The sequence below is a fragment of the Diuraphis noxia genome, unplaced genomic scaffold, assembly GCF_037042655.1.
Source record: "Diuraphis noxia isolate RWA-SAM2 unplaced genomic scaffold, SU_Dnox_SAM2 contig0001, whole genome shotgun sequence".
NCBI classification, from domain to species: Eukaryota; Metazoa; Arthropoda; class Insecta; order Hemiptera; family Aphididae; genus Diuraphis; species Diuraphis noxia.
In genome coordinates this window covers 10,910,322-10,936,342 of record NW_028301711.1, presented here as the reverse complement: position 1 = coordinate 10,936,342, position 26,021 = coordinate 10,910,322, and the positions used below count along the sequence as shown (strand labels likewise).

Below are 26,021 nucleotides of genomic sequence, written 5' to 3'. Positions count from 1 at the left end.
AATTATCAGTGTAGAAACGATTTTTCAATTTGATTAAATTATTAAAATTGTTTGCATTTTAATATTGTAGCGATTATATTATAAAAATTGAAATAACTTTTTATACATTAGTTTATACTTTTTAAAATGAATTTTATACATAGGTAGGAATAACTTTTTTTTACATGTTAATAAAATCTATATAACAAAAAAATTTTGACATATTAAATTGTATACAATAAAAATTCACAACTGACTTTTGTCGTGCTTTTTACGGGAATCGGTTTTTTTTTGAGATCATCAAATATTTCCCAATTATTTGATGCCCCTCTTTTAACGTATGCTGTGTAGTTTCCAACTAAGCTCCTTAGTTTACTTTTTCCAGGCAAAAAACTTATGACACCTCTTAGTTCAAATGTGCCATTTGCATTGCACAATATTTGTGGAATGTCACATACGTAGTTTGATCTGTACAATTTTTGCTGCTTCTGTACTATGTTGAAGACTCATATCTAAATCGCCCTTTAAAAAAAAGTTATTGTTAATAACTTATTGATTAATATAAAAAGATAACACATTGAATTCAATTTTTTCAAATAGTTTGCATTTTTGCAATCATATAGAACTTTATATACAAAGTATAACAGAATGGCTCGAAAAATCAAATCAAATATTTTTATCAATATTAAAAATTAAAAAATGTTTTAATATAATTTTTAGACGCATGCACTACATGTGCAGTATATCATTTGATATTTTTCTAAAATGTCATTATTTATTTGGATTAATAATTATTTGAAACGTTAAAATCGTTTTTGGAAATATTATTTTAGAAATATGCAGACATAAGTAAATCCTAAATTATTTATGATCCTTACAATTTTTTTCATACGTTTAACTTGTATAAATTTTAACTCTAATATTGTCAAACAGCTCTATTTTGAAAAAAAAATGTATGACTAAAAAAATGTATTACAAGTTACAACATAATAATATAACACTCGATTTGAACAATTCATAATTCCAAAAGTTAATATAACACACACTTTTATAACAGTCATCATACAATAATTGGAAAAAAATTATACGAAAAGCTCTCAATATATATATATACATATTACATATATATTCGAAACATCGAAACTGTAGAAAGCATGTTCGATTGAAATTATTAATTTAAAAATGGCTTCTAAGTAACAGTTCTATTACATAAAACAAAAAATTATGATCCATTTTATTTTTCTCCCTCTTAGAATCATGTAAGTTTTTTATTTGTATTATAAAATTTTTTCCCTACCTAACTACTAACATTATTAAATTTATTTAGTTTAAACCTATGTACACTTATTTATTTTATTACTACTCTATAGTTATATTTACCTTATGTTATCATTTTAAATTACATTGTCTGATGCCTATATCGTCTATCGTCACAAGGTTTATCAACAAGCGAAGCAGAAAAACAAGTTAAATCTACTGTAAACTATATTTCTACTAATAAATATTATTATTATTATTATAGGTACGCATCAATCTATCCATTAACCAAGTATGCAACATGTTATTTTTAGCACGAAGAACAGAAGAACACTTAAATAATAAGGAAAAACTTTTACTTTCGTAAAAAGTGGTTTGATTTCATTGTTTTTTATTTTTTCGTTATAAAGGGGATGGTAGGCGCATTGGACTTTGATTTTTGATGTTATTGCTTAAAACAAAACTACACAACATCAATTGAAAATTTGTCATATTCTGAAACACTCAAGTATCCCACATAGCAAATTGAAATTATTAATGCTTTCAAAATATTTTAAGAAGGTTTCCTGTCAAATAGGTATTTGGTTTAACACAATATTATTGTTGATTGGTTTAAATTTAAATATCCATTCCAATGTAGGTATTTTAAACCAAATATAACTGAAATATTTTCAATATGCCGTGTACCCATGTCAAACATTATAATTTAATTTTTCATCAAACATTATTTTTAATTTCAAAAATACCATCGCCCAACGATGTGCTCTGTAAGAAGTAGTTCTCTTAAAAAAAAAAAAAAAACGATCTTAATTGTATCGAGACGTGTGATTTTTTTCGATAAGACATGTTTTTGAATTTAAAAAAAATGGTAGTTCACGTATCATCGTATTATATGTATTATAATATATATATATATATATATATATAGGAATATGTATTATATGTATTATAATATATATATATATATATATATATATAGGAATATGTATTATATGTATAATAATATATACATATATATATATGTATAGGAATATGGCTTGATGTCACGATAACTATAGTTCCATCTCGTCCTCCCTCCCAAAACTTGGAAGTACTTTGGTGGTCCCCGGGGGCCAAGTACACCACATTGACCTACTTATGATGTATTATCATAACGTAATCATTCAAAATCCATCAACCGGCTTGCCTCCTATCAACTTAACATATAAAATAGGTACCAAAAACTGTTTTGTGCGGAATAATTATCTAATCCCTCTGTATTTGTTGCAGAATAACCAGAATTTTAATCCACAAAGCATGTAATATAGAAAAAATGTATCACTGTGTTTTATTGTTTGGATGGTATGGATACAATTTAAGTTATCAGTTTAATATATTAATAAATTATTTTTATTCTTTTTTTTTAAAATTAATTATTTAAAATTATTAGCTTGTGCTATCAAAAAAAAGCGGGTATCGCTGTGCTGTACATTAGGTAAGGGGTTGGGTGGGCCTCTGACTAGGGTAGGTTAAATTTGAATGCAATGATAGGTATCATTGCATACGAAAAACGATTCTGAACGGAAACGGTTTATCTGTCTAGAATATGTTATACATTATTAAAAAATTTCAAATCTTAGATTTAAAAAGAAAATTTTTTATGAATTTATAGCATAAAATAATTTATGAATTTTCGTGATTTTTACGTATGTTGTCAAAATTAAAACTTTGAATGCTTGTAAAAAAAAATTGTGACTATGCATTTATTTTATTTTTCAACTGCTTTTGTGAAAATATGTTAGGAGCTTTGTATTACATTTTCAAATCTTAGATATGAAAGAAAAATTTCTTATGAATTTCTAGAAAAATACCGTAATTTTTACGTATGTTGTCAAAATTCAAACTTTGAATGTTTGTAAAAAAATAATTTCAATGTATTTTTAATATTTTTCAACTGCTATTTTTACAATATGTTAGAAGCCTTGTATTAAATTTTCAAGCTTTTCTACCCAACAAATAAATTTTTATCGATATTTATAAAAAAAAAAACTAAAAAAGTTGAAAAATTAAAATGTCAATAAACAGCTCAAAACAAATCTAAATATTTTGAAAATCGTATCAAATATAGAAAATTCTTATGTAAACATTCACATTCAGTGAAAATTTCAAGTATCTGCGGTCATTTGTTTTAGAGTTACACCAAAATAAGAAAATCGCTGAATGTGAAATCCAGTGAAAATCCAATATTGTAAAAATTTAAATTTCAAATGCTCATAAAAATTTAATTTGAATTTCCGGTGGACATTTTTTTTGTGATAAAGATTAAAAAATTTGTAAGGAGTCTTGTATTAAATTATAAAATCTTAGATTTAAAAAGAAAATTTTTTATGAATTTCTAGTATGAAATAATTTGTGGATTTTTGTGATTTTTACGTATTTTGTCAAAATTCAAACTTTGAATGCTTATAAAAAAAAAATGTGACTATGAATTTCTTTTATTTTTCAACTGCTATATTGTAACAATATGTTAAGAACCTTGTATTAAATTTTCAAGCTTTTCTGCCTAACAAATACATTTTTATCGATATTAATTTAAAAAAAACTAATAATAATTGAAAATTGCAAATACCTACGAATAGTTCAAATAAAGTCGTACATTTTTGAAAATTGCATGGTGGATAGAATATACTTATACAAACATTCGGTTAAAATTTCATGTATCTATGGTCATTTGTTTTAATGTTCCATCAAAAACCAAAATCGATTTTGTCGAAAACTGATTGTGCGTAAAATTTCCCGTTTTCCCCTTAATTTTTAGTTTGTTTATCCCGATTATTTAGAAAAATATTGGGAACTACTTTTGACCACCCAAAGTACCAACTGGATTCACCTTCTGATCGAACGAGGTACTGAAGTCAAAAAACAAAGCACTTTTACTGCCCAAAAACGTGATGACAGACACAAAAAAAAAAATAAATAAATAAATAAACACATCACGGTGAAATCAATACATTCCTCGCTCCCGCTCAGAATCTAAAATAATAATAATAAATAAAAGCGTTAGGGCACAGATAAAGTTCTTCTTTATATATTTTGTTATTTTATAATGTTATACTGTACTGTTATTTGAGTGAGGTACCCATTTATAACATTTTTACATTATTTACATTTTATTTTCACGTTTTAAATTTTTAAGGTCATTTTTTTTGTTTTTTACGTCACATTTTTCTATTTTAGTTTATTTTCCGGTATTTTTTAATTAAATTCCGTATATGAACATCTTTGAAAACCTTTTTTTTTTGTATTGCACGGGTTGTATATTTACCTACAACAAATTAATGTTTTATAAAATAATATTTTATAGGCTGTAATACGATTGCGCGCGGTCCTTATCAACGGTACCTTTTTAGGTGTACGATTGCGCGTGCTAAATTATTTTTGCTTCTAATCAACGTTGCCAAATATACAGATTATAGGTGCATGGTAAATATCCGAACTTTTTATGTAGACTAAGTGTGAATATAAAGTATCTGTTATTTTTTGTAACTATTTGTACTATTTTTTATTGACTGATTAATTGACACGTGATGCCACGTTTATAATGTTATTAGAAATGAATACAATAACAACATATACGACAAATAACAAATTTTTTTATAATTTTTTTTATAATAATAATTATTTTAAATTTTAATAATAAATTGGCAACGTCGCATCCAATTTCACGCGCAATCGTACGCTTTTGAATAGTCAAAAGCATGTTCTTTTTTATTCCGGCATCGCGCGCAATCGTATGCCCAAAAAGGTAAAACGCGCGCAATCGTACTCCACCGATTTTATACACGTTGTACATTACGTTAGGTACCTAACGATAATGATTCGATATAATAAGGCAATGATCGCTAGACAAGTTCATATTAAATATAATTTTTTATATATTTTTTTTCAAATAAATAAATTTGTATGCATATAATACATATGCTAATATCAATATAAACATACAAATTTAATTAAAAACCATTCTAGGTGCATTTTATCCAATAATTTTTAGCATGTTAAATGCATTTTTTCATTTTAAGTGCTTATTTCATGGTATTTAAATGTATTTTTTAAGGTTTATCTCAGTGCATTAAACTCACAGCCTTAGTAATCAGGGCTATTATGGTATAATAGGTATATTATATGGTATATGTTCGTCAATTCTCTATAACCTGATCATTTACCACAGTACCACGTCTTGTGCTATGAAAATAATCATAATATTAAAGATTAAGTAAAATATTACCTATCTAAATTGTGATAATTTGGTAATGGTTTTATCAATCGAAAACGTCTAATATTACCGATTATCATCATAGGCGCAAATAGTGTTTGAGATTTGGAGGCGGTTGGGCTAAAACCCAACAAATAATATTTTATAAGCTATTAATACAACATATAGGAAATGTTTGGGGGGCTTAGCCCCTAATGTCCCCCAAATGGTTATTTAAAAAAAGTGTTTTTATATTGTTCGACTTGTTAAAATAATTTAAACTTTTGACTGAAACTCGAAAGAATGGATTTTTAAACACTTTATTTTCATCAATAATTTACTATATTGTGTTTTAATTTTAGTTTTAAATGTTATATTTTTATTGTTTTGGAAATGTGAAATGGTTATATACTTTTTGGTCATAGTTAATATTTCTATCATTGCTAGTGGTTTTACTTAAAAAATAAATGTTTCATGACTAAAAAAAATAGGTCTCATGACTTAAAAATGAGTTGTGCCCTTCGACCACCTGAAAAGTCTGAACACGTCTACATATATGGTCTCATTTAAGGAATATGTCCTATCATGGTTATATAACAATTATATGCCCTAAAAATTTATAAAATGTGTATGCAATTATACCCTAGAAATTACCCAAATATGCTCTAAAAATTTTTTTAATTGTAATATTCCATTTTAATTAAATGTTTTATTTTTATATAATGATTTATTTATGATTATTTTTTTATCGATTGTAATACACATCTCTTGTGACAAACAAAAATGCTATTAATAAATTTCAAAATCAAATGATGAATGTTTTATTTATCTCCGATGTTATTGCATTGAACAATCATCAATGATTTGGATAAGTTTTCAATTTTTCAAACAACATTGAGCGTCGATTGTATTCGAACAATTTTTTTTTTTTTTTGGCGTGAAAAAAAGCATAAACAGAGCCATCACATTAACGGATGTGATGTTATTGTGTGCGTATATTTATGTACAATGTAACAGATCGTTGCTTGTCAAATCTTCTGGTATATCGGATATCTTCTAACGTGCGGATACATCACCAAATAATACTTTTGAAATTTTTGTAACAATATGAAAACCATTAATTATTTTTATTTTTTTTAAACACCTTCACATTATTATAAGTGCATATAATTGTTGGGCCATAATTATTATGTTAGCGGTCAAGATTAGTCATCTAACCATTCTAAATTTCTAACCTTGCCTGCGTTTTTATAAACGAATTATAAACGAATACCAACCCAGCATTTGGGAAATAATAATATTTTGAAGTGATTGAATAATAAATATTTAACTAACAATACTGAACAAATATTTTCTTCCTATGACAACCAAATATTATGCTATATGACTACATAAAAATCTTGACTAAATATTTTTAAAAAGTCTCTGAAATTGTTTTTTGAAAATATGTGATTAAAATGTTTTGTAAATGATTTTTATAAAATATTTTCCAAATATGAACTTCTTGGCCAAAGAATATAACTAGACTATTTTCTAATTATTATTACGCAACTTTTTTTAAATATTTTGATAAGTATTTTCTTGAAAATATTTTTACTATAGTTAGGAAATATTTTAATGCTGTGATTAATATTTGGTGATCTTTAGAATTCTATAAATATGCTACAAAAATATATTTCATACTAAAACATACCATGAAAATGTAAAAAATAATATGCGAAATAAAATTTCGTTCGTTAGGTTATGAAAAAAATGTTGGTACCTATCAACTAGCTATTTTATTTATTTATTTTTTTTTTTTTTGACTAAACAATAAAAATATGCAAAGCATAATATTGTTGGCTTTAGTTATAATGTAAGTAGTAAGTGTAAGACGCGTATAGTTTTCAGGATGCAGATGCAGAAATATATTATATTAATGCACATATTGCAGTTCTGCTGTATTATTATTATAATTACGTGTCAGAACTCGGCAAGCTGGCATTCGTGGTATTTTTGTTTTTGGGGTTCTTTCTTGTTGAGTGGGGGGGGGGGAGGGCTTACAAATCTTTTTATTTTTCTTACGCACAAGTACAGCAAGTTACAGCTTCGGCTATTTATCTAGAAAATCATTTTAGTGTTAATTAGGTACAATAAATGCACAATAAATTACGCGCCACTATATATACGTATATGCATGTTAATTATGCAATGTGTGTTTATTTTTGACGAATAAGTCAAAACTTTAAATCCGTATATTTTTTAGAAAAAACTCACGAGGAACCATTTCAAATAATTTTAAAAACTTTAATTAAAAAAAAAAAAAATTAAGACCATTATATACCCTAATAATATTTTTCCAATGACTGAAAGTAATTTGAAAATTTCGGGATCCTGATGAATTTTATCAGGATTCTACCTTGTGACGCTCAAACCAGGTTCTAATAACTTCGATTTAATTGAACTTTAAAAATAAAATGAAATAAGTAATATATTGTCTTGTTATTTATAGTATTAGTATGAACAAATAATTAATGTAATTAGGTAGATCGTTAAAAGCTCTGATTTTAAGGAGTGCTGCAATATTGCATCTATTTTATAATTGTTATTAAATCTTGGAATTTCAATAAGTGTAAATTAAATCAATTTAATAAACAAAAATTGGAATTCTACGTAAATTATATAAAATATGAATTCTTTATTTAATACAAGAATTAGTATGTTAAATAACATAAAACGTCTATACAATCTACAAGCCTCGGTAGCGCAGTAGGCAGCGCGTAAGTCTCATAATCTTAAGGTCGTGAGTTCGATCCTCACCTGGGGCAAAATTTTTTGATACTTTTTCGTTGTAATTTTAGATTCTGAACGAAGGGATGAATGTATTGATTTTACAATGATATGTTTTTTGTTTTTGTTTTTGTGTCTGTGTACAGCATAACTAGTCGAAATAATGCTTCAATTTTCAAAATTTGGGGATGGTTTCCGATGTAAAAGTGAATATCCTTGGTGCATATTATAGCGGTTAAAAGTAAACATTTTCCAACAGTTTTCAAAAAAATCGAGAAAAACAAAAAAAAAAATTTCAAAATGTTTTTAACTTGATGGATTTTTTTGAAATCAAATGTAAAAAGCTAAGTTATTTTAACTTAACCTATAAACTAATTAAGTTTATAAGTTGATTAGAAAACAAACTAACTAGTTAAATTAAAATAGTTAAAAAAAAATTAACTTTTTAACTTAACTTTAACTTTTTAACCAGTTAATGCCCACCTTTGCCACTTACCCACTTTTTATTTTACATTTATCTGGATACAACAAAGTTTTTCTCACGAGTGTATATTTTTATAATAGTTATTTCAATATTTATGAAACCTAAATATTATAATAAATATAAATACAAATTTTAAATCAATATAATAAACATGTTTACGTTTTTTTTTTTTTTTGTTCGAAAATCAAACAAACAAACACATAATAATAAGTTTATCTGGCCATAAGAGATTTTGAATAAAATTTATATGTAAACAAAAAGTGCCCAATAAAATAATACTTAACAATAATATTATATATTATTATATTTCGTGTAAGAGAGGGACAATAGTATTTGACCCAATTATGATCTCACTGTGGTATATCCTCATAATATAAGTGAAATTTGAGTTCAATCATTATTAGGTATTTAGCTAATATTTTTTTTTTATTATCATTTAATAATCAAAAAGACGATTTATTTACGAGTACACGGTCAACTCGCAGTATAACGAATTTCAAGGGACTGCGAGGAAATATTATTTCGTTATATCCAAAGTTCGTTACATATAGATATTCGTTGTATAAAAGCATAATATTATAAAAATATCAACAAAATTCGTTTTTAACGAGATTTAAATATTTTAAAATAAATATGTTGGTTGTCGTGTTTGCTCAAAAAAAAAAAAATCGATTCGCACATCATCAAAAAGAGTAGTGTTGTCGGTTGTACCTATTATGGACAATGCAATCATCAAGGCGAATATGATAATTTTTCTACGTTGTTTTCGCATTTTATTCCCAGCGAAGTTAGGCCCTCAAAATCGTAAAAAGTTTTTAAATTGTGAGAACTTTGACCAAAAAAAAACTTCTTTAAATCGAGGGGACAAAAATAAATTTAATTTTTCGTTACATATCTCAAGATTTTCAAGGGAACGACTGTTTCATTCATCATATCGAGATTTTCGTTGTATCTATCGAGCTTCATCTTTACATCACTTGTTGGCTTTTTAATATATATATATATATATATATATGAAAAAATAAATAAATAAAATTTGAGATAGCATGAATAACAAAAAAGCGTTCGTTACAAATAATTAGTATATTTTACGTACCTAGTAGGAAGTAGTTTGATAAACATCGCAGATATATTATTCTTGGTTACAGTTTTGATTAATATACTTACCTCCACTATTGTGTGGGAGACATAATTATAACAATAATATATTGTGATTATTGTTTATTATTTATATTTTTGTAAAACAAAATTCAAGATAAAATATATAAATGGTCATCATTAACTCGAGTCATTCTGTAATAATTTAAAAAAAAACACAAATACACACACACACACACACACACACACACACACACATATATATATATATATATATACTAAGGGTATAATATTTATGTTTAAATTAATGATTATTTTTATCAAAATAATAATAAATAATAATTAAGTATACAAGATAGGGATTGCTTAATTTGTAAAATTTTAAGGTATTTAAAAGTATGTTCGAGTGCTTGCTTGTAATATTTCTTAAGGTGATTTACCGGTGAATTTATCTATTGATTTTTTCTCATAAAATATCTTAAAAAGTTTATACATTTTCAATTTAAAATGTTTTTTTACGGCTGGATGGATCAATTTAACGGAAATTATAAGATTTCAATAAATGTTGAAAATAAACACATTACAAAATGGCTATATTTTTTTTTAAATTTTAATAAATTACCCATTGAAAAGTGAAAATAAAAAAGCTGGTAAGTGGTGCAACGCTCTGTTGTACAATAGATTACAAGTGGGTCACTGTGCAACGGATGGTGTTAAATTTGAATTCAATGATGTAATAGCATTGTGTCTGAGCGAAGACGGTTTGTCAGCCTATATGACATTTTACATTACACTTATGTTATTGTTGTTATTATTACTACTGTAGCCGTTAGATGAATAACCTAATATTATTTGCATTTTATCATTTTTGTATATAATTATATACTTTAAGTGGCTTGGTGAGGCGCGGTCGTACCAGTGGCGGTCCAACGGGGGAGGGGGTTTGGATCGCCCCCCCCCTGGTTAAATATAAAATTATTACATGAAATAAATTTTTTTATGACTTCCTTTTTTGAGTACTTATTGTATTTAATGTGAAAAATATTTCGCCCCCCCCCCTGGATTGGTCAAGGAAGCGCCACTTGGTCGTACGCTCAAACTGCGGAAACGCACTGAGTGTACGTACCGGCCGCAGTTGCTAGCTCCCGGATGGGTGACCATCCGGGATTTTTAGCAACATATCCTTGTCACACATACACAAACACGTGTTACAACCCTACCCACTTAAAAACCTACAAACAAATGTACAAAAATAACCCCTACCGTACCACCCCATACCCAATGGCCTATGTTGCCGCGGGTTCCCCTTAAAAATAAAATATATATATATATATACTTTTAACGTTCCATACCAATATACGACATGAAGCCATAATGAACAGACTGTGAATCGGTGTACGTGGCTTACACATTACTTCTCATGAAACGCGAAGAATCTATCCAATGTGCAACCTACGGAGAAGCCTTAACTGACAAACGCGTCTTTTTGTACACTGTCGCAATCATGCAGATATTATAACCTCATAAAATGGTCGGCCCCTTTCCAGCCATTATTATAGACTATAGTTACCTACAACTAGTACAACAGTATGAAAAACAATAAAATTAAACAATTGGCAATAAAGTGCTGTAAGATATAATATCACATTAGTCGAATAACAATTAAATCTATAAAAATAATACATTTTTTTCAAACAAAAACTAATTGTTTTAATTTATTCGACTAAGGTAATAATATGTTTATCAATTATTATAAAAATTTAATTATTTGAAAGATTACACTTTTATATAATATTAATTTCAGTTGTTATGTTACTATAAATTTTAAAGAAAACTGTAGGTACTGACCCAAAACGTGAATGTTATACATTGGCCGAATAGTGACACTGACCGAAAACGGTGAAGTCCCATCAAACATACCTGATCACTTGTCTTGTACGAACCACTTGGATCCAATCACGATAATCCCAACAAAAATTTTCATATTCCTAAAAAAAAAAAATCAAAAATTTGTAACCTTATATAATTTTTTGTCTTTTTCTACATTGAACGTACTAAGTTTAATCATATTCTAATATTGTAAAATTCCAAATAGTATCCATAAATGTAACAATAATATTGTAAATGTATAAGCTAATAACCTATTAAACGTTGGGGCTTTAAAGTAAAAAAAAAACAAATATACATAATATACCTAGGTACTTTAAAAGTTTCGAGTGCCCACGAATAATACTATTAATAAACTACAACAAACGACTAACATCGTCTATTCTTGGTTATTTAATATGTAATTTCGTCCAAATTTTAATTTAAAATAACTACAAACAAATCTGTTAATATTTTTTTTTTCAGATTTTTTTACTACAAAATTAACTGCTTACGTGCAATCTTGTTTTAAATTTTCAAACTTTAGATATATAAAAGTCGGACGTTTTATTTTATATTTTTAACATTTTAACATTTTAACTACAAAATTATTTGAAAATTTTCAATTCAATAAGGTATTTGGTCAAAATTCGAACTTTAAATGTCTAAATAAAAAATCGTACCTATATTATGATGTACTTTTGATATATTTTTCTTCTGCTGTTGTAACAATATATTCTTGAATTAAATTTTTAAGCTTTTTGACCCAATAACGAATATAATTTTGTTGGTATTTACACATATACAAAAAAAAAAAAAAAAAACACTAAAAAAATTGAAAACTGAAAATGTCGGTAAACCACTTAACACAAGTCAAAATATTTTTTCAAGTAAAGGAAATAATAAACTAAACATTTGGTATAAATTTTAAGTATCTAAAGTTATTCGTTTTTGAATCACAATTTAAAGTAGAAACATTATTCCATGAGAAATCAAGTGAATATCTAATGTTGTGGAAATTTAAACTTCAAACGGTTCTCATAAAAATTTTATATGACTTCCAGTAAACATTTTTTTTTTCGTTAAGGATAGAAAAACTTACTAGGAAATTCATAATACATTTTTAAATCTTGGATTTAAAAAGAACTTTTTTTGAATTTCCAACATAAAAATAATTTGCAAGTTCCAAACATCCGTGGTTAATAGTTATTAGTTTATTACTGTGGCTTGGTGCAAGAAAGGCCAATGTCATATTACGACAAAATTGAGATTATTTGACCAATGTCATGAAAATTTGATTATGTCACTTGTGTTAAAAGGGCCAATGTCTTTTATACTGTGAGACCAAATCAGATTTGACATTGGCCTGTTTGACAATAATCAATAAATTAATGATCGATATATTATTATGGGCCTATGTCGACACCGGCCACGTATTATCTATAGCCACAACATTGGCCATTTCGAAATTAATTAATAAAATTTATAAATGCAGATGTTACTAACATTAAGTTCAATTGAATATTAATATTAAATTTAAGTAATAAATTTAAGTTCTTTAATTATTAAAAATTGTTTATTTTAAATTTGCATTTTTGGCCAATGTCAAACAAAACTAATTTTTATTTTTTTTCTGATGGGCCAATGTCATAATAATACTTAAACATTTGTAGTTAAAAACAAAATGAGAGCCATGTCAAGAAATAGAATAAAATTTAATCAGGGCTTGAAACCGAAAAAAAATTTTCCGATTTCGATTTCGGTTTCGGATAACGGTATATATTTTTTCCGATTTCGATTTCGGTTTTGGATAACGGTATATATTTTTTCCGATTTTGATTTCGGTTTTGGATAACGGTATTTATTTTTTCCGATTTCGTTTTTGTTTTCGAATACCGGTATTTATTTTTTGCGATTTCGTTTTCGGTTTTGGATAACGGTATTTATTTTTTCCGATTTCGTTTTTGTTTTCGAATACCGGTATTTTTTTTTTCGATTTTGGGTTCATTTTCGATTCCCGTGGTCCCCACTGGTTGAAAATATTAAACTATTTCACCTTGCGGTAATGCGGTTAGCGGGGGAGCAACACACACCCAAAGAGACTTCTTCATTTAATGAGGTGGCCACTAAAACTTCAACATTAAATTATATTAATAGTTAATACTATAATTCTATAGTGGACAGTCAGAAAAATCTTACTCTAATGGGCGTCCATTGGACTTTACTATGTGTCCATTTGGACACAAATAACATCCTTAAATAATGGCGACACAAAGCGTGCAGTCCTAAATTTGAAGTGTGCACATGAATCTGAGATGTGTACTAACTACTAGTAAAATATAAGTTACATCTTACATAAAAACACAGCAATTTGAAAAGTAAAATAAAATATTTTACTAGTAACTACTGAAAAATTATACAGGGAATATAATGTATATATTCTCATTACAATGGTCAAATTTCCATAAATGGTACTCCATTGGTACATGGGATTGGACTCAATTTACAGTGTAGTACAATTTTTAAGAAAAATAGGTGCTGGTGTGATAAGACTATGATACGAGTAAATACTATTCTCGAAAACCACTGATGTATAGCCATCTATTATTCACTTGGTGATAGCTGATAAGTTTTATGTTACTCAAATTAATTTATTTATTATCAGCTATAAAACGTGGTACAAAAAATATATGAAAGTGAAGCCAAAATGAAGTAGAACTAGGGAAAAACAACTTGCCGAAGTTAAGAATTCAATATTTGCCATTTTTTTTTTCTTTTTACGCTATCTAATTGTCTACCAGGGCCCCAAAATTTTACCTGCACTTTGGCCAAATTCCTAGTTGCTGCACTGTTTATCGGGTGCTTACTGACTAGTGACTACATTGATATTGTTATACCTAAACAATTTTTTTTTCACATTTGGTGAATACTTAGAAATTCTTACATAGAAAATTATTATTATGTCATGGCGTATTGGCGTCATTATATTCCACCGGGCACCGGCGGTAAAGAAAACAATAGAACCGCCACCGCCACCGCTGCAGTGTGTGGTGTCATGGGGACCTTAACAACTTGGAGTTTGGACCAGACCAAATATAGTAATATACTAATAATATTACCATTGATTTTATAATAGATTTATTATTGTAAGAAATACAAGTTGTAAGAATAACAACTGTGCTCAGTAATATTGGGCAGTATGTTATACAAATGTGTACAAGTTATATTGATATAGAATTTATGATAAAACTTACAGACTAAAATATTCGTGAAAAATTACAAATCAATTTATTTTTAATTCCGAGATAATATTATTAAAAATTTATAAATTATACACCTGTCACCATAAAATATGATCTAACCTATTTTACATCCTGTTTATTTATAAAATAAATTACCAAAGTACTTACATCAAAGTTATACCTAAACAGTTATAGTTATATATACAATTTAATTAGGCATACGTTACAACATTTTACATTTACATACTATTACGTCATATAAGTTATTAGTTATTACCACGAATTAAGATATATATCTTAATTCGTGGTTATTACTTATTCCTTATAATGAATAGAATATAATACTGTTTATAGAGTATTATATATAAATATTATTATAGTCTAGACTTTAGAGTGAATTTGCAATCTAATTACCCGCATCTCACGACTCCTATATTTATACTTTATTTCCTTCGGACGACCCAACACTCCTCAGTTGACCGTAATTATAACAGCTTAGCTATTTAAGTTTAAATGTGATATTTTCATTTTAAATTGTTTTCCGTTTTGGATAACGGTATTTATTTTTTCCGTTTTCGTTTTTGGATTCAAATATCGGTATTTATTTTTTCCGATTTCGTTTTTGCTTTCAAATATCGGTATTTATTTTTTCCGATTTCGTTTTTGCTCTCGAATATCGGTATTTTTTTTTTCAATTTCGTTTTTGGTTTTGAATATCGGTATTTAGTTATTAGGATTTCGATTTCGGTTTTGAATACCGTTATTGATTTTTTTTGTTTTTGATTTCGGTTTTGATATCGATTTCGTTTTTTAACGGTTTTAAACGGTATTCAAAAACGGTATCAAATACCGGTTTCAAGCCCTGAATTTAATTAAGTAATAGGATTTTTAGAGTTCCTGAATCAAATTTAAGATTTTTTTGTAAATTTTAAAATTTGGCCAATATGTTTTTTTTAATTCCTGAACATTTTCAAAATATGCATTGGCCCTTCTTGCACCAAGCCATTTACGTATTTAGTCAAAATTTGAAATTCAGACGCTCGTACAAAAATATTATTATGAATTTACGATTAATTTTTTTTTTTTAATTTACACAGACTACAATTAAATTTTGCATTAAATTTTCAAGTTTTTCGAAATGTCGAGAATTTTTTTACCGCCATTAATTTTACAAAAATATAGATTAATCGAAAATTTCATGCGCCTACAAATATAGCTGAACACGATCCAAAATATTTTGAAAATATTATGGTGAAACATTCAGTGACAATGTCATGAAATTATACGGTAATAATTTGGTTTTATATAGAAATATCGTTTTTTACTTAATTTTTCGTTCGTTTTTTCTGTCGCGTTTGAAAACTTTTTATTTAGAACTTAAGGTTCTGCGCACTTCCCAAATCTATCAATAATTAAATTCACTATCCCGACGGATATGACACTGAAGTTTTGTAGAGTTTATTTTTCTAAAAATATTGACGTTTCAAAATGTTATTAATATTATTATTATTCAAATTTTATACATTTTATAATTTCCTGATTTTTAATATTTTTTTTCTAGTTTCGAGAAAAATTGCGAATTATTTAACACTATAATGTTACCAAACCCGCGCGCATTCCCATACGGTCGGCTGAATACTTTCCGTGTTCTTAATAGTAATAAATTTACAATCATATTTTATTTCTTCTAAACTAGAAAAGATATCAAAAATCAGGAAATTAATGGAAATAAAATTTTGAAACGTCAATATTTTCAGAAAAATATAAACTCTTTCAAAATGGCTATCTTTAATTTTTTTGGAAATAATTAAATAAAAAGTTATATTTTTTTAAATTTTTTACAAAAACATTTAAATAGATTTAAAAATGAAACAATTGTAGTTGTTAACCCTGTGAATCTTATTATAAAACCACAATTTTGACATCTCCATTATTTCGTGAGATATCGCAATGGGTAAATCTTCGCGGGACACTCTGTATATATATAATATATTTTAGATTTTGCAGAGTGGAGCGATGAGTGTATTGATTTTACAATGATGTGTGTGTGTACACGATAAGTTGTCGAAATGATGTTATTCAACTTCAATGGATTTTCCGGTTGTGAAATAAATCTATAGTTGGTGTATTGGGGAGCTCAAAATTTGAAATTTCCATCAGTCTTTAAAAGAGGCGGGGGAAAAAAAAAAACAAATTAAGACGACTCCTGCACACCCGCATGATGTGTATATTGTCTTCGTCGTACAAGTGCGTAGCATAGCAAATTTTACGCTCAGCAGATCGCGTTTAGCTCTGTTAGTTTAAAATTTAGAGTGAACTGATGTATTAGAAAAATTAAAGGTGAGATTATTATCTAGGGCATATCATGGGCTATTTATTATATTTTAATTTACAATAAGCGATTTATTATTGTGTGTCTATACCTCAAAACACACATAAATCGCTTTGAAATTAAGTCTTAAAAAAGAAATTTAGTCCTCTTAAGGAAAAATGGGAATTTTACGCGAAATCAATTTTTAAGAAAATAGATTTTAGATATTGATGTAACTCAAAAACATATTGCCGTAAACACATGATGGCATTTTCACTGAGTGTTTATACTGGTATTTTCTGTACCTGATAAATTTTCATTAAGTTATTTAATAAACATTTGAAATTTTCAATATTTTTAGTTTTAAAAAAAAAATTTTGTGTCTGTCATGGGGGAGGTTAAAAGTAAAACATTCTCAATATTTTTCTAAATAATCGGGATAAACAATCTAAAAATCAATTTTGGTTTTTGATGTAACTTTAAAATAAATTACCTTAGATACATGAAATTTTCACCAAATGTTTATATAAGTATATTCTATCCACCATGCAATTTTCAAAAAAAAAAAAGAATATATAGTTACAATTTTTTTTTTATAAGCATTCAAAGATTGAATTTTGACAAAATACTTAAAAATCTCGACGATTCGCAAATTATTTTAAGCTAGAAATTAATATAAAATTTAATACAAGATTTCTTACAAGTTTGTCAATCTTTATTACAAAAATAAATCCACGCTAGAAAGTCAAATTGAGTTTTTTTAAGCAACATTGAATTATCACTAGATTTCGCATTTGGCGATTTTCTTATTTTGGTTTAACTCTAAAACAAATGACCGCAGATACTTGAGATTTTCACTGAATGTTTATATAACAGGCATTTTCTATATTTGATAAGATTTTCAAAATATTTTAATTAGTTTTGAGCTGTTTACTGACATTTTAATTTTTCAACTTTTTAAATTTTTTTTTCTATTAATGTCAATAAAATTATAGTGTTCTGGTCTAAAAGCTTCAAAATATAATATAAAGCTTCTACATATTGTTTTAATAGCAGTTGAAAAATATTAACAATACATAGGTTTTTTTTTTTTAGAAGCATTTAAAATTCAAATTTTTACTAAATACTTGAAAATTACTGCAATGTTCAAATTATCTTAAATAGAAATTCAGACAATTTTTTATTTTTAAACCTAAGATTTGAAAATTTAATTCAAGATTCCTTATAAATTTATCAAAAAAATGTCCACCGGAACGTCAAATATTTTAATAAGTATTAATAATAAGTAATAATAATCTATAATATATATCCTAGACAGATAAACGTTTTTTTTTATAAACGACGACACAATTTTATCCGTTTGGAAAAAAAGCTTCAAAATGTTATAGAAATGTATAAAAATTTATCTATATGATTTGAAAATTCAATACAAAATTCTTCATGAGTTTGTTTACTTATATCAAATAAAAAATGTCTACTGGAAAGTCAAATTGAATTTTTATGAGCATTTGAATTACAATATTGGATATTCACTTAATTTTTCTTGTACCGATATTCTTATTTTGTTGACTGTTGTTATTAAAAAACGAATAACTGTAGAAGCTTGAAATTTATACCAAATGTTTATTTTATCATTTCCTATACTTGATAAAATTTTCAAAACATTTTAAAGTCATTTATAAACATTTTCAATTTGAAAAATCTAAAAACTATACAAACATAGTTTTTTTTTTTTTATATAGTTATTTTAAGTACAGATTTTGATAAAATTACATATTTAATAACCATAAATAACAATTTTAGTTGTATTATTGTAATTTAAAATATTATACGTGAATACTTAAAATTAAAGAGTATACTTTATATTCTAATTGTTATAGTTAATATCGTTAATGACTTCTATTAATACTACATTTTATAAGAAATAATTGTATATACCTATACAATAAAATAAAATTCCGTCTATGAATGACTGAGTGAGTCAGATGCATAATGAATCTGATTTGATTAATTTGGAGTTTATTTTATAGATAAGTACCTAAATTTTTTTTTTTTTTTTTGTGAAATAATACCAATACTTATAATTAATATAGTATAAAATATCCTGGACTGACAAACCGTCTCCGCTCAGAATCGTTTTTCGTATACAATGGTATTTTATCATTAAATTCAAATGTAATACCATTCATACAGTAACCCACTATTGTAAGCTACTATATAGGGCGTGCGACATCTGCTTACACGTTTTTTTTTTTTAATTTAATGTCTTAAAAAGACACTACACCCGTGTGTGATGTTTCTATCTTACAAATGTTCAACACAGTAAAAACTGTTTTGCGTGGGATAGGACCACCCATGCTTAGTGTTTGAAATTTGAAATAATTCTTGTGAGATATTTCATCACACAGTAAAATATTGAAAACGTGAGACACTGATATTTTTTCTAATAGCTATACAAATATTACTGATGATAATCACCATCAATAACTTAACCAAACAAAACAATTTTTAATGAGTAGTTATAGTGATTGTTAAATCAATGAAATTGTGAAGGTAAGTTATGATGACAATTATTATTTGTCAAACTAAAACTCATAAAAAAAAAATTCATGAATCGTTTTTCAATATTTAATTTCATGAAATGGTCAAACACTATCCAGGCTGTAGGGATAGTTAGAACCCCACACTGACATACAATAAAGAATATAGTTGAGAACATATTTGTCAGTGAAATATCGTTTTTATTTTTTTGATATCAATTATTGTATACTTACGAAAAAAGTTTTCATAGTTTCAAAATCCATAAATTTTGTGGTTTTCAAACTCGAATCACATTTTTCGTGGTAGTTTCGATATCGAAAAAATAAAAACGATATTTCACAGCCAAAATTCTCCCTTTTATGTGATGGAAATTTCGTTCCTTATAGTTATAATTCCTATAGCCTTCTCGGTTCTTGATATGTTCTACATTTTGTCAGACGAAAACAACACATTATGCGGATCCCTCGAGGACGCCACAAAGACATTTGTCGTCTCCGTCTTACAAACGTACATGATACATTTTATGTTCACAATATAACATTTTACTCTGTAATTTTTAAAATTAGATTGACTTTACCTCTTATAAAATGCAAAAGCTAGAATATCATTTAGTACATCTCGGAAGATTTTATTGATATTATTATTTTGGAGTTATTTATGATCGTTTCAAAATGTACAAAAAAAAAATTAAAAATGGTCAAAACTTACTTAAAAATAATAATATCAATAAAACCCTGCGATACTCCCTAGATCAGTGATCCTCAACCTTTTTATAATGGCGACCCATAAATTTACTGCTTGTTGGTTACGCGACCCATTTCCACCCACACACACACACAAAAAGTGATCATAATATAATATTCTATTGATAAAAATTGTTATTGTGAGACATTTTATCATTGAATTGTATTATAATACAATACTGAATATTGTATATTTTATACAAAGAATAATAATCCTTAAAACGTATTTTATGAAAATAAAAACATTAAAAACTACAATATGTTTAATGTCAAACGTAGTAGGTATTGTTTATTATTAAACTTGGATCATTTCTACAAACTCTTTACATTGATAAATATATATATACATATATATTAATAGCTAATGTTTTGAAATCTTCTAAGCCACTAAATAAATCTAATCCTAAGGTTAGGAACTTAAAAATGTTTGGCTTGAATTTTAATTTAGGTACCTACATCAAAATCCTCATTCAAAAAAATAAAATTTATATATCTGCTTGATAATGAAAAATGAAAAAGGGGATTTACAGTTGAAAAACAAAAGTTTGTATTATCTCTTTAGGATCATTCTTAAGTGGTACAATAAAAAATACAAGGATTCGAAAATATGGTTTTCAAGTGTATTGAAAAAATTTCCAAAATCATAATTTTAATATGTTTTGCATAATTTAAGCGTAAAAATAGAACGATCATGCTTAAAAAAATCACACTGTATAATAAATGACAAGTTATCAAGGGTTAAAATATATAGAGTTTTCGGTCGTTTTTTTTTTTGTTCCTCTTTCATATTTTTCTTACGGATAATATCGAGACATATGGTTAGTCGAGGTTTCTCGTCATCTCATATCCATTACAACCAATTTTTTTGATTTGCATTAAAAGTGCGTGACTGATACTTGAAAAAATTAGTTATTACTCTGGGATTTGCACATTTCTACAGACCTTATAAACCAAATCGTAAGAAAAGCATTGAAGCTTTTTTTTGTGCCGACAAACTGTATTTCAAGATTTTTCTTTTTGAAGTTTTCTCCTTGACTTTTTAGTAAATAATTTTTGCAATCAAAGCGTATTGCTTGTTTGTTTGTGTAAATTGTTTACATCAAGTAAGTACTCTTAATGTTTTAAATAAATCACGAGAAGGTTTTCTGTTTATTTTTAAGATGATTTTTATTAGGTCTTTTATATGTGCGTGTCATATATTTATGGCTTATGCCCAGTTCGCCGACACCAGGTTTTTGATTATAAAAAACCAGATTTTAATAGTTTTTAAGAAAAGCCCAATTCGTTGACAGCAAATGATATTGCTGCAGGTGACATGCTATATACGGTGACATTGCAATAAAACTATAATATAATATTATCATAATCTATACATTTATCGCACGTTGTGATACATGTAAACTTATTTAATTGTGAACTCGTAAGATAGTTTATTATAGGTATTAGGTATAGGTACCTATTACATGATGGTAATATTGACATTCAAGGCCTTATATTTGGGGGGGGGGAGGGTTCAACTCCCCCCCCCCCCGGGACGAAATATTTTACAACTAATAAATTTAATTTATGTAAGTAACTTAATCATAATAATTTACCATGTGATGGCCCTATTTGGGTACCTAATATAATATAATAACCGTGTTTGATGGCGATTTCTATAATATAGGTAACATAATATAATTATTATATTATACATAGATAAGTCCTACAAGATTAAAGACGGTGCGTCATCAGACGAATATATTAAATTATATATTTAATATATTATCGATCGTATTATCAATTGTCATTTTATCTTGAAAAACTCCATGATATTTTCCGTAAATTTTGTGCTATAAAATATTTTTAAAATTAATAATTGTATATAATATAAATTTACATTAAAATAATTATAATGCATTAACATATAGTAAAATGTGATTTTTTTTTTTTAAATAAGTGTTTTTTTAATTAGGTACTTAAAATGAAAATATTATTTGATTCAAAAAAAAAGTTCATTTGGATAAACATTTTTATTTTATTTTTTATGGAAATGTATTAATATTTCATGAAATATTAAAACCCTAATACTAATAATAAATAATGTTATTTATATATTTTTATAATTGAACTGTACTTCGTCAAATTGGAGATTGTCAAATTGAGAGTCGGTGAACTGATGGATGTCGGCGACTGGCGAATCGGGAATAGGTAGGTACCTATACTATATTTATTTGCAGGACTCGGATTTTGTTATTTTGATTTTTGCTTTTTATTGCTTTGCTCAGTTATGGAATTTGTATGTGTTATACATAATATGTAATTAATAAAAATAGCTACAACTATTGTCTTTAATGCAGGAAAGTAGTTGTATGAAGCCATTGGAGATATTGAAACTGCAATTTCTTACAACTGTTCTTTTAAAACACAAATGCTGGAAATCCAATTACCAGACATTAATGATAATATACTGTGTGGCGTTTTATCTGAAAACGAAACTACATATCATGATTCATGAGTTTGATTTAAAAGAAACCTCTTGCTTGAATAGTTATGCACTGATCACTTCAGTGCGTGTATAACGTTCGTTTTCTATGTATAAAAACATTCTGCACTCAGACAATAGAGTCAGCTTCAGTACTGAAAATCATGCTAAATTCAATATTGGTAGTGAATTATTTTTTAATTAAAATTAATTTTTCAAGTTTTCTTGTTCGGTTTCATAACTAATTCGTGTTAGTTTTTGATCATGCTTTAAAAACAAAAAATAAAAATGCTTCATTTTTGTTATTTAAACCTATTTATTTGTTATTTTTTGTGTAATAAGTTATGCGTATTATATTTTATTGGAGAAAATTATCGAGCTGAGTTCACAATCTATAACCTTTTTTCATGACCTGCAATTTTCAGGTCAAGCTTTTACAAAAAAAAAAAAAAAGTTAAAAGTGGGCCTAATTTACATGTTTTGTACCCAAAATAAATGTCTTTTGCTAAACTTTCCGCGACCAACCGTAAACATAATATTAATATATCATTATTGCGATCCACCGTTTGGGAATCTTTGGAAGTCCATGCCCTGCCTCCTGCTAGTCGCATTTTATACTTTTTTATTATATTGAGGGCATTAACCTCTCTTTTTGAATAAAAGGTTATTCATTTATGAAACACGTTCATTTTGGTTATTTGGTTATAAATTATGACATAATTTTGAGATGATGAAAATATGAATTATAATACTTAACTATGGCCTGGAAGAAAAACCGTCGAAAATACTTTTAAAAATAGCCAAAAATGTATTTTTACCACAATAATATCCTTAAAAATTGACATACATAGAAAAGGTACTTATACCTTGTTAATAACATTTCACAATAGGTAACTACATTAAAAATAATATACTCAACGTAAAAAACTCAAAATTTAAAATTTGGAAAATTTTATGAAAAAGGTAATGTGGCGACGTGTCATAGAACGATTGACAATAGTTTGTATAGAGAAACCAGAAAAAATCTATTACACTATATACTAACATCAAGGAAAACGATTTAGTAAACTATCTTTAGATAATGTTATAAATAATAAATTGTACTTCAAATCAGGGGCGGTTTTAGGGGGGGTGTGGGGGGGTGCTACACCCCCCAAACGTCAGCGGAACTCACTAAGTAGTCGACAAATTAAAATCGACGACACGAGTCGGCAATTTCAACTCAATTTGATTCGTAATGAAATTTAAAATTTATAATATATACCTATATAAAAAATAAAACATATTATCGGAAACAATTTTATCAAGTATTGGATACTCTAATAAACTTATCAAAAGAAAATCTTAAAGTATTTGTTGCAACTCTCCAGCCATTGTATAATATTTTGCGGGTTCCATTAAAAATTGAAGAAGCAACAGTTGAAAATTTAAAAAAGGCATTTTACCTTTTTCCTCCAAAGAGTCGAGGTGGTCAGCTAATGGATTTTGATGCAGTAGCAGCCGAGTGGGAAATATTATGCCATCAATGTACAAATACTGAGACACTTATGCAAGTTATGGAAAAATCAACCAAGCTACAGAAAGTTTTACCTTGGGCAAACTGGTTATGTCGCCTTGCATTTACAGCTCCAGTAACTACAGCATCCAGTGAACGAACTTTTAGCAAATTAAAGTTGATCAAACATAGTTTGCGCTCTACAATAAGTTCAAATCGTTTAAACTCATTAATGATTTTAAATTGTGAAAAAGACTTGACTGACAAAATTGACATAAATTGTGTTCTTCAAAAATGGTCTTCTGCTAAACAAAGAAGAATTGAAATTTGAAAAATCCAAAAAAATCAAAACAATAAATATAGATTTTATATTTTAATTTTAATAATAATAAATAATAATAATATTCCTCGTATGCTTTTTATTAAAATTAATATCTTAATTATATCTTAAATTTGTAATATTTTTGGTTGACTCCAATAATCTATTTATTATTAATGTTTCTATTTTTAGATTTTAACTCAAATTTTAATCAATTTGCATACAACTAATGTTTGTAAATTAACCTCCCCCCCTATACAGTCATATAGTCGGCCAATTTTTGGATGCACCCCCCTAAGTATTTACCTTAAAACCGCCCCTGCTTCAAATGTTCAATTTAAAGTAGGTATATGGCAAGTAGTAAAATATGCAAATGGCAAATTAACAATTGGTTATTGTAATCAAAACTAACGAAATTACCAGAAAATTGAAAATCGCTGAAAATTTCAAAATAAAAGTTTTACCGTTGAAGTACGTATATCATCTTTAAAAAAAAAATATTACGTACCTACTTGGAAAGCATTGTCCATGATCAACAAAATAAAAAAGAGATGCACTTTTGCAATATTGAAATTCGAACTATATATACTTACGACACTAAATATATATTTAGTTTTTTAGCCCATCCCCCCCAGTATTTCAAAAAGTTTATTTTAGACCACCGGTACACCCTCAAAAACACCGGGGGGAGGAGAGAACGGACAAGGTCAATACCTCGACGACGTTCTGAAAACCGAAAGCGCCATTAAAATAATAATAGTAATAACAATACTACCGTTGTGCGCGTAGGCCGTTCGGTCCGCGACGCCGGCACCGCGGGTGCACCGACTCCGAGGCGGTGCGGTGTTTCCGTGTTTCGGTGTAACCGTGTCGGCCAACCGCCGCACCGTGGTCGCGCGCGTCCTCCGCACCGGTGCGGGTGGACTCACCGGGTCATCTCCGCGGTCTGGTTCATGGTTTAGACCTCGCGCGCACGGGGCGGCGGCGGCAACGAACGCACACACGCACATAACAACAACAACAACAACAACAATCGCGGCGGCGGCGGCGGCGATCTCTCGCTTGTTCCGCGCCGCCGCCGCACCATCACCACCCCCGCGCTCTCGCCGGTCCCGACGATCTATCGGATGCTCCGCCGCGTGCGCGTGCGCGCGCGCTTGACGTTCGTGCGCGCTCGGCCGCCGTCGCGACCGTCGTCGTTTGGCGGTGAAGAGGAGACGGC

At 27.6% G+C, this 26,021-nt stretch overlaps 1 long non-coding RNA gene and 1 other non-coding gene across 2 annotated transcripts; one reads left to right on the top strand and one right to left on the bottom strand.

Moving 5' to 3' along the window:
• On the bottom strand, nucleotides 1-25,803 carry LOC149059615 (uncharacterized). The gene is made up of 4 exons (XR_016189632.1): nucleotides 25,575-25,803; nucleotides 11,667-11,806; nucleotides 11,171-11,394; nucleotides 1-501 (listed from the first exon to the last, which is right to left on the bottom strand). It is a non-coding gene; the product is annotated as an uncharacterized LOC149059615 (long non-coding RNA).
• Nucleotides 8,202-8,274, top strand: TRNAM-CAU (transfer RNA methionine (anticodon CAU)). Its single transcript has one exon. It is a non-coding gene; the product is annotated as a tRNA-Met (tRNA).
• Nucleotides 25,804-26,021: the final 218 nt, after the last annotated feature.